Source organism: Pteropus alecto, unplaced genomic scaffold (assembly GCF_000325575.1).
Source record: "Pteropus alecto unplaced genomic scaffold, ASM32557v1 scaffold179, whole genome shotgun sequence".
NCBI classification, from domain to species: domain Eukaryota; kingdom Metazoa; phylum Chordata; class Mammalia; order Chiroptera; family Pteropodidae; genus Pteropus; species Pteropus alecto.
The window spans coordinates 783,620-793,445 of record NW_006442112.1 but is presented as its reverse complement, the minus strand read 5'-3'; the positions used below and the strand labels follow the sequence as shown (position 1 = coordinate 793,445).

The 9,826-nt window shown below is 40.8% G+C and overlaps 1 protein-coding gene across 5 annotated transcripts in view; it reads right to left on the bottom strand.

Annotated features, from left to right (window-relative positions):
* SYTL4 (synaptotagmin like 4) overlaps positions 1 to 8,359 on the bottom strand; it is a 63,564-nt gene extending 55,205 nt beyond the window's left edge. For 3 of the 5 annotated variants that reach the window (XM_015596210.2, XM_015596206.2, XM_015596213.2), the window contains exon 1: positions 8,221 to 8,359. The gene's annotated coding sequence lies outside the window, so the exon portion shown is untranslated. Of the gene's footprint in view, positions 1 to 6,908; positions 7,043 to 8,220 lie in introns of all 5 variants that reach the window. The other 2 variants (XM_025039040.1, XM_015596208.2) reach the window with 2 other exon arrangements.
* Between the last annotated feature and the right edge of the window lie 1,467 nt (positions 8,360 to 9,826).

The window sequence follows — 9,826 nt, the reverse complement described above, 5'->3', positions numbered from 1 at the left end:
AAGATTAGTATATGCATTGTCAACATCTGGTCTACAACTAGAAGCAATATCCTAATATTAAAAAAATACTAAAGTATAAAAAATTTCAAATTGCTTAAATGTCCAAATTATATGTGTGTGTGTATATATATATATATGTTTTATTTTCAATTCTGATACAGCATATGAAAATACCTTAAAAAGTTCTACGGGGGGAGTAGGTAGGAATTTTCATAAGTCAGTTAATATAACTTACAATAAAGTAAGGCACTCAAAATGTCTAGGTAGACTTTCCTAGCCCCATATATGTAAATATTTGACATTTTATTATTATTATTATTATTATTATTATTATTTCTAAATAAAACTATGCATTCAGTAATCAGCATATCAAGGAGGATGTTCTTTTATTTTATAAAAATGGATAATCTCCCTCACTAGATAGTAAGCCATATGAGAGAAAGGACTTTATTTTGTTCATCCTTGTAACTTCAGTGCCTAGAGCACTATCTGCTATATAATATGTGCACAATAAATATTTGTTGAATGAATGAGCTGACATCAAAAATATCATATATCACATTCAACCACACCCAAAACCTTATCACCCAGGACTTCTCCACTTTTGATATTATTAATTCAAATATTCCACTCTGACTACAACCTCCTAACCTTCTAGCCTGTTTGCACTGGTTCTCAGACCTCATGGGGGAGGGTTCATCTTTCCATAGACCCTTCTACTTTTACCCTGTCATCTCCTTCCTTTCTTTACTTCCTTTCCTAGACAGTATGGATTCTGTTGTTTCAACTGCACTCTTGTCAATATCCTCAATAACCCAAATTTTCATTGCAAATATCTAATAAAAACATAACCCTAGAAGAGTCAACTGTTGTGCTTTTGAGCCTGGACTGGGACTCCTGAGATCTACTGAAGAAAATAAAAATCACAGTCTGGTGGATTATTACCAATACGAATTCTTGGTCAACAAGCTTACCATAACACTGCCTGACACTCCAAGTATGCTTCCCTGCTCCTAGTTTACTCTCCTGGTCACCACGATAACTATTTTGAACCTCCCTCAAGCATCTCAACTCTCCAACCCAAACCATGCCCCACCTCAATCCCTGCTCTAAGAGGATTATCTTTCCTCTTACATCATGGAGAAATAAAAATGCCCTCAGACAATGTATAAACCTATTTTCATCTATATCTATTCAGTTTTTGTTCTTCCCAACACAAACGCCCTTTCTCTTGTTTAAGGGTAATCCCTCCACCTCATTCTGGATACTTTCCCATATGACATAAGGATTTTGCTGTGTAAAGACTTCTTGTATCAATCATCGCTTCCTTCCCATCATCCTTTAAAAATATTTAAGTCCCTCCTATATATTAAAAAAAAAAAATCTTCCCTGGATTTCAAACCTTCCCCTATCTGCAGAACCAAATTTTTCTAAGTAATTGTCTATATTCACTACCTCCACTTCCTCATATCACCAATCATTTCTCAGTCCACCAAAGTCTCCTGAAATTTCTCAGTAATCAGCATATCAAGATCATAAAGAACCTTCTAAATCTAACAGACAATAATCAATCTTTATCTTCCTAGATTTCTCTGAATCTTTAGCATCACTGATCATTTTTGATGGAGCCATTTCATTTTGAAAAACTTATCCTACTCAAGTAGATGCACAAATATATATCATAAGCATGCTCAATGTTTGAACCAGCAAAAAAAAAAATACAATTTAAACATCTATCAATAGGAAACTGATTAAATAAATTATGTACGTACATAAAATAGAATACTATTCTGCTGTTAAAGACAGAGGTAGTTCTATATATCCTGACATTGAAAGCTTACCACAAATACTAAGTTAACAATACACTGCAAAATAGGTATTATGATTCCATTTGCATTTCTTAACATTTAAGTATAGATAGGGTGGGTGGATGGATGGATGGATGGATGGATAGATAGAAGGAAGGAAGTAAAGAAGGAAGGAAATATTGAAGGAAGGAAATATTTATGTAGGCATGGAAAATGTCTGGAAAGAGATACAAATTTAATATTGTTACCTCTGGGAAATGGTATATAGAGAGAACAGAAGACTTATATGTTATATTTTATTGGGTCAAATAATAAAAATGAAGTCAGATCCCTAAGCACACCAACATTTCCAAAGTAGGAAAGAAAGAAGTTCAAAGGAAATCAAAATAGAATAGCCTGAGAGACTGGGTAAAATCTATTTTAGTGTTTCCAGAGCTAAGGGAGGAGAAAGAGAAGGGTGATTAATTATTTCAAACATAGAAAGACAGACTTACTGAAAACAAGAAGAGATAAGTATCCAATAAACAAAGATCATGAACAGATAATTCTTGAAGGAGGAAAATCAAATGGCCAATAGATGTAGAAAAGTAAAAGTTTCACTCCTACTGGTAATAAGACTTTTTTATATTTGTCTATAAGTTCAGTAATTTTTTTTAAATATTCAATTTTAAAGAGAGAGGATGCAGGAGATACTCTCATACTTTGTTGGCAAATGTAAATTGGTGAAATCTGTTGGAGAAAGTAATGTGACAATTTGATTTCTAAAAAAAAAAAGAAAACTGAACTTCCTAGAACTATCGCAATTGTGATTAAATTATTGATTGTGTGATACATTGTTCAACACATATCTCCCCTGCTGAAATAAGTTCCATTTTAAAAGGCCATTGTCTATCTTCTTCTCTACTATATCTTAAGTACCTAGTCTAGAAACCAGCACATTGTAGGCCATCAGTAAATCAACCCAGGCTTTCTTATAAGTTGCAAGCAATAGTTTAAAGACACTGATACTAACGCTATTCTGATGCCTGAATTGATACAGGTACAAATAAGAAACAGTGTAGATGCCATGGAAATTTTCCATGTCTTAAGAATTACTTGAGTTCAAGGTAGGTTTAGATAGTCACAGATATGAAAGCCATGGTGGGTCCATCATTTGAACTATTCTGCTAGCAGTGCCTAATCTCCTGCCCTCTTGTATTTCTATCACAGTCATCCAGAAAAATCCCCAAATTAGATTGTCCACACTGTTTCTATACCTGAGCTGAGGATTGCTGCTGGAGAGAATGGATACAGGCTTCCATGATAGGGTGGAGACACATTCAAATTATCCAAGTTTTTCTTGGCTCACTATGATGTGGCAATCTGGATGATATACCTCTAAAGAGCTCCTCTCCCCGTCCCTCTCAAATGCTATTTCAAATGCTCACCACTCTCATGAGATGGGGCAACCGTCAAAATCCTATTGTTCGACAGTTCCTTCCTTCTCCATAGCCTCACCAATCCTGCCTGCTTTCCCTCCTGTCTCAGTGAAAAAGCCACCTCCCTTCCTCTAAGGCCAATCTTTTCATGTCTTCCACTCTGGAGCCCCCATCCTCCTGCTTTCTCAGTGACATTGTACCATCAAACTCTATGCCATCTAAACACAAATGGGCTCGTCTCTCCTATATTTAAAATAAAAGAAAATTAACAGCATTTTCTTGTCCTTTGCATGCTACTGTCTATAAGAAACACTCTCCTTCCCATCATAGCCAAGCCTCTTCAAAGTGTATACCATATTCCTTATCAGTCCTCAGTGCTCACTCCCCAACCCTCTACAATATGCATTCTCTCTTCCTGTTGCACCCATGTTGTCACTGACCTCCTAATTGCCAAATCTAATGAACACGTTTTTTTTAATGTTTTATAGTGTGTTTTATCTGATTTCAAGAGGGGTACACATCATGAACAAAGTTATGACATATAACAGACTAGAGAGAAAAAAAAATCGTGTACTATATAACAGGCTGTGGGTGAATATCTCTAATAAATATAGTGTTCTTACAAATTAAATATATAACCCAAAAGAAAAATGTACAAAGGATATTAAGGAGTAAGTCTTAGGAAAAATATAAACAGCTAAGACACATGAAAAGATAGCCTCACCAGTGGTCAGAGAAATGCAAATTTAATCTGTTAGATACTATTTTTTTACCTATCACATTGGCAAAAATTGAAAAGATTGTCCATCCTCAGCAAGGGCATGAGGAAAGGCACTCTCAATGGTGTCAGTATAAATCCTCTTGGATGTCACTTTGGTGGTGTCTACTCACATTTTTACATGTACATATCTTTTGACCTAACAATTCTCCTACTAGAAAGCTATCCCACATGAATATTTGTGTGTATTCTTATATCTTATATCTATATCCATCCTTGAGTCTTGTACACAGATGTTTATTGCAGCCTTGTGTCAGCTTGGACTAGGGTGATAAGCAAAGGAAATGGAGACGTGGCAGAATATATGACACACTTCGAAGTTCAGGTCAATAGGACTGGCTGATGAATTGGATGTTGGAGAATGAGAGAAAGAAAGGAATCAAGGGCGACCCTAGGCTCTTGGTTTGAGCAACTGAGTGGATGCTGGTGCCATTTTACTGAGAAGAAGCTGAGGGAAGGGGCTAGGGATGTGACAGGAATCAGGAGTTCTGTTTTGGCCATGTTGTGTTTGAGGCTGTAGCTTAGAAGAAAGGCTTGGGTCAGAATTTGGAAGTGATGAGTATATAGATAGATGGTATTTAAAACCAAGGGGCTGGATGAGTGCTTGTAGGAAGATTTTAGATGGAGAAAAGTTCATGGACTTAGTGCTGGGTGACTCCAACGTTCAGAGTTTGGGGAGATAAATTTAGTAGAAGAGAAGGCTGAGCAGAAATTTTTTGTACAAATTTGAGTTTCACAGAAGTTTTCATCAAATGGTGAAGAATCACGTATTTATCACCTTATCAAGTGCCTAATTCCTTCCAAGCCTGTCTTTTTAAAGGATTCTAGCCCCTCTTTTTTCCTTCTGAATATCTCAAAACACATTTAAGCAGAATAGTATCTTTTTTTTTTTCTTTTAGGTTACATAGTGGTTTCAAGTACTACACAAATAGCACTCAGCAATGGCTTTTCCATAAAGTTAATAATCCAATAACTACCTTATGCCTAATAGGCTAAAAGGATGATTTGAGGTCAGAAGCTTAATTTGTGGCATCTTTTATTCTTTTGGGCTCTTCATTTCTCTATTGTACAGTAACTTTCCCCAGCTTCTCACTTAGCTCTTCAAATGCCTAAAATGTATCAAGACATCTGATAATCCGCACCACCCTACTCTCGGTGCAGCCTCCCTTTCTAGCCACAAGAAGCAGCCCATCTTTACATTTCCACTTTAACCTTCAGAAGTTTCCATCCAGAGACTCATGCCTTAAGAGAAAGAGGAAGTACTTCCAACTAGGTCAAAGTTATTGTCAGGAATGCAATCTCAATGGAAAACTCAGTAGGAGGAAAACTGAGAACTGGACCCAGGGCAACCTTGCAGCTATAGGGTGACAGACAGTTAACACTTAGTTTCAGTTCCAGGAGAGCACAAACAAGTGCCAATTCCTAGAATGGTAATGCCATTGATTAATTCATTGAACAAATATTAGTAAGCACCTATGTGCCAGGTATGGTTATGGATGCTGAGGTGCCCTGGTGAATAAAAGAGACAGAAATCCCTGCCCACATGGAACTTAAATTATGGAGAGGGGAGAGGGACAGACAATAAGAAAAAATGAATAAAATATACAATATGTTACATTAGAGTAATAAGGTAGGGAAGGGGCACACAGAATATTCTGGGAAGGGTTGCAAGTCTAAACAGGATGGTTAGGGAAGGCCTCACTGAGGTGACATTTAAGTACAAATTCCTAGCTGTTGGATTTCAAGTGCCTCAAAAAAGTGTCTTTTGTACTTCAATTCTACCATCATCAGACCCCAGTTCTTAGCACAAATATTTGTTAATTTCTTATGCTTAAGACAGAGAGAGCTCCAAGATTCAGACCTTGCCCTTAAAGAGGTTACAACCTTCCAGGTGGAAAAACAACTAAGAGGTGTTAAAGAATTTCCTGAAGTGTAAACAAAGTGCTTTAGGACACAGGATAACTAGTAATTCTGCTTAGAGGAAGGAATTGTGTTTAGAAAGGCTTCCCAAAGAAGGGAAATTTTGAGGCGAATAGTAATTAATGGCAGGGGAATGGGTATGGGTGGCAAGTAATCTTTTCAGGGGAAATAAAAGCAGTTTGAGCAAAGGCCAGGAGATCACATCAGGGAGGACATTTTCTCTTGGACTGTCCCTGCCTAAGGTACTCCATCCATCCCACGATAAAATAAGCAAACACTTCCCTTCAGTCTCTCTGGCCTGGCTGTTGGGAAATCCTTATCCCATACCACATCCTCATTTCTCCCCTAGCCAGCAGGATAGGAAGAAGTTGAGCCAGGCATAAATCCCTAGAATCCAGAGTTACCTTGTCCTAACTTCAGGACAATTACTACTACTGAACTAGGAGCCCCAGAGATTTCATTCAGGCAGGTGGGTACACTCAGGGGTGTGTACTTATAACGGCAACATGGGAACTGGGCCCCTGTTGGAAGTGGTAAAGTGGGTAAAGATACCAGTGAGGTAAGTGGTCCCAAGTTTCTGCAGTGCATTCAGGGTGGAGTCAAGGACCAAAACTTATGCTTCGGCTTGGAAGGGAAATTTTTAATCCCTCAGTCCTCACTCGGGAGGTATTTAGTGTTCCTAACATCTAAGACAACAGAGGTGGTGTGACAGGGGATAGGAACACAGCTGTGCAGTCAGATGACCCAGATCTGCCCCTCATCTGTTGGGTGATTTGGGGCAAGGCACTTAACCTCTCAACGTCTCCTTTTCATCATAATACAATTATAATTGCAGTGCCTACTGCAGAGTTACCATGAGGATTATATGAGATAATTATGTCAAGAACTTATCATAGGACCTGGCTCAGTGGATTCTAACAACCATTATCAGTATCAGCCTTTAAGTGTAAAAGCTCAGAGAGTACCAATCATAATGATACATACACTCACAGACCAATTATACCTCCAAACGCCATTTCACTACTCCGAAATTGTGTTACCAGAAATGTTCACCTCCTGCCAGGAAAAGTCTCACAAGCCAAGTTGGTGGTCTTTTCTACTAGGATTTCCAGCAGGTGCTACAAAATAATAACCAGGACAAAAAAACTTCCTCAAAGTCTCATCTCTTTACACTAGACATTATTCCCCCCACAAACCAGCTGATAAACACATTAGGTCATTAATACCTTAATATTAATGAATTTATGAGGGGTGGCAGTGGGGAGCTAAAAGAGCAGGGGGAAAAAAGCCAGTTAAAAATAGGAAGTCAAGGATGTACTGAAGACTGTTTTCTGCTATAAATGTTCAAGGTCTAGGGCCAACCCTACCAAAAGCTGTATTCTGGAATGCTAGGTCCCCTGGTCCTGAAGAAGCAGGGTACTGGGGGAAGAAAAAGTTAATGAGAAAAGATCATTTGTTCGAGCCATCAGAATTCTCACCAAATGATTTCATCACCAAAAACCAACCATTTAATTCAATGTTAAGGGCTGGAGACGTTCATCTGCCCCATTACAAACCATCATAGAATACAGAAGTGTTCTATGCCCTTTCTGAGGGCTGAGGACCATCCTCCAGGAGCAAATCCTCCGCAGCCTATTTGCAGGGTGGCAAGATTAAGCAGTTCAGCTCTAGAGCACACAGCCGGGACCCCTGCCCCAAGTGCAGAAGGAGCCCACTGAGGCACGACTGGGGCCAACCCGCCCGCAGCCTTTACCCGTGACAGGCCAGCTGAGGCCAGGGAAGACGACGCCGCCCGAGGTCCGGAAGGAGCGCGGCGCCGAGACCACGCGCGATGGCCGGGTGCTGCGAGAGGAACCGGCGAAAAGGTGACTTGACGCCTCCCAGGGCGCAGTTCCCGCTAGTAGCTCCGGCCCCACTCCTGCCCCCAGGGCCGGCTGTCCGGAGGTGCATCAGCTGCCGCAGGCGGGAAAAGCCGGCCACTCTGCCTGAGGCGTCACAGGGGACACAGAGGGGCACAGCCCTCGTTAGCGACGTGTGGGCCAAGGAAGGGGCCCAGGAGAAAGCAAACTGGCAGAGAAGGACCGCCCCAAGCAGACGGGAGTCAAGGAGTAGGGGGTGCGGTCCTGAGAGGCAGACAAACAGAAGGGAACAGGAGAGACTGGGAAAGCGGAAGGGGATAGGGAGGGGCGCAGGTCCCTAAGATGGGGGTGGGGACGCTTAGGCACCGAAAATGGGCTGGGGGCCGGGAGGAGTCCCGGACCTACGGCAAAGGGGCGGCTTCTGACCACAGACCTACCTGTCACCTGCAACAGGTGCCACGAGAGGGCGAGACGTCCCAGTGCCGGATTCAGGGCAGGGTCTAAGGCTCCAGGAAGACCGCAACTCCGCTTCGGCTGCCGGCCCTTCTCACCCTCCCGTGAGGCGGAAAAAGCTGAAACTTTCCCTGGAGCGGGGAGGAGCTGGACTCTTAAAGGGGCCGCACAGCGCTCTGGAGTCCTTAATAGGGGACCGCCACTTACCCCAAAGGGAGCTCTGGGAGCCAAAGCCTTAAGGCTCTGGCGGGATGCCCTCCTGGGTTAGGAAAGGGGGCTTGAAGACTAAAGATAGGGGTCTAAGACTAGTCCTGAGCCCCTTTTCACTTTCCATCTGTGGTCACTCTCTCAGATGATAAATCACCTGCCTCTTCCGCTCAGCTGACCCAAAAGTTGTCAAACTGTCGTATACCTTTAGGGAGATGAAGACTCTAGACCATATAATTTGGGAGGATAAAATATGATACCATTCTCATCCTTTGACTTTCAGCCTTTTATGGCAAAGAAAAGTGTCTGTCTAAAATACAAAAGTTTGGGGCAAAGAACATAGACTAAATTCACACACATGGACACAACTGGGTAAAACATTCAACTCACTATTAATCAAAGAGTAAATTAGAACAATAATGAGGTTCTTTAGTAAAGTTTTTTTGTTTTGTTTTGTTTGTTTGTTTTTATAACACTTAAAGACAAAGTAGCCACCAGGCAAGCTCTCTCATAATTGCTGGCAGGAGTGTATTTTGGTTAAAAACCTTTTGATAAAGCGTATGAGCAATATATATCGATAGACCTTAAAATATTTATGCCTACCAAGTAATTGTCTGTCTGTCTGTCTGTCTGTCTGTCTCTCTCTCTCTCTGTCTCTGTCTCTCTGTCTCTGTCTCTCTCTCTCTCTCTCTCTCTCTCTCTCCCTTCCACCTTTCTTCTCATCAGCCTTTAACCATGCTTAAGTCGCTCTCATCTGTCATCAGCAGATAAACATCCTCAAGTCTCTGCCATCTTAAAAAAATATTCTCCCTATACACTAGGTACCTCTCCAGCTCCTCTTCATGAGCAAATTTATTGAAATTGTACTTTACAGATACATTTGCAATTTCCATTCTCTAACTTCTCACTCAGCAGTTTGGCTTCCTTCCCCAACACTCCACTGAAACTGTGCTCAACATGATACCCAACCAATGACCTCTGTTTCGAGAAAGAAAGAGGGAGAGAGGGAGGAGTAAAGGATACATGGGACCTATCTGTATTATTTTCTACAACTATATGTGAATCTATAATTATTTCATAATGAAAGATTAATAAGAAATAAAGAAATAAGGAAGGAAGGAAGGAAGGAAGGAAGGAAGGAAGGAAGGAAGGAAGGAAAACAAGCATTTTATGTCCTTATCTTGTTTGACCTCTCCCCTACATTTTAACATTGTTAACCATTTCCTCCTCCTTGAAAGTCTTCCTGTGGCATCTATGACACCATATTCTTCTGCTTTTCCTCCTACCCCTTTGCCCTCTCCTCAGTCTACTTTGTAGATTCCACTCTGGTATTTAACCTCTGAAAGCCAGACATTCTCATGGCTAGGCTACACACGCTCTTTC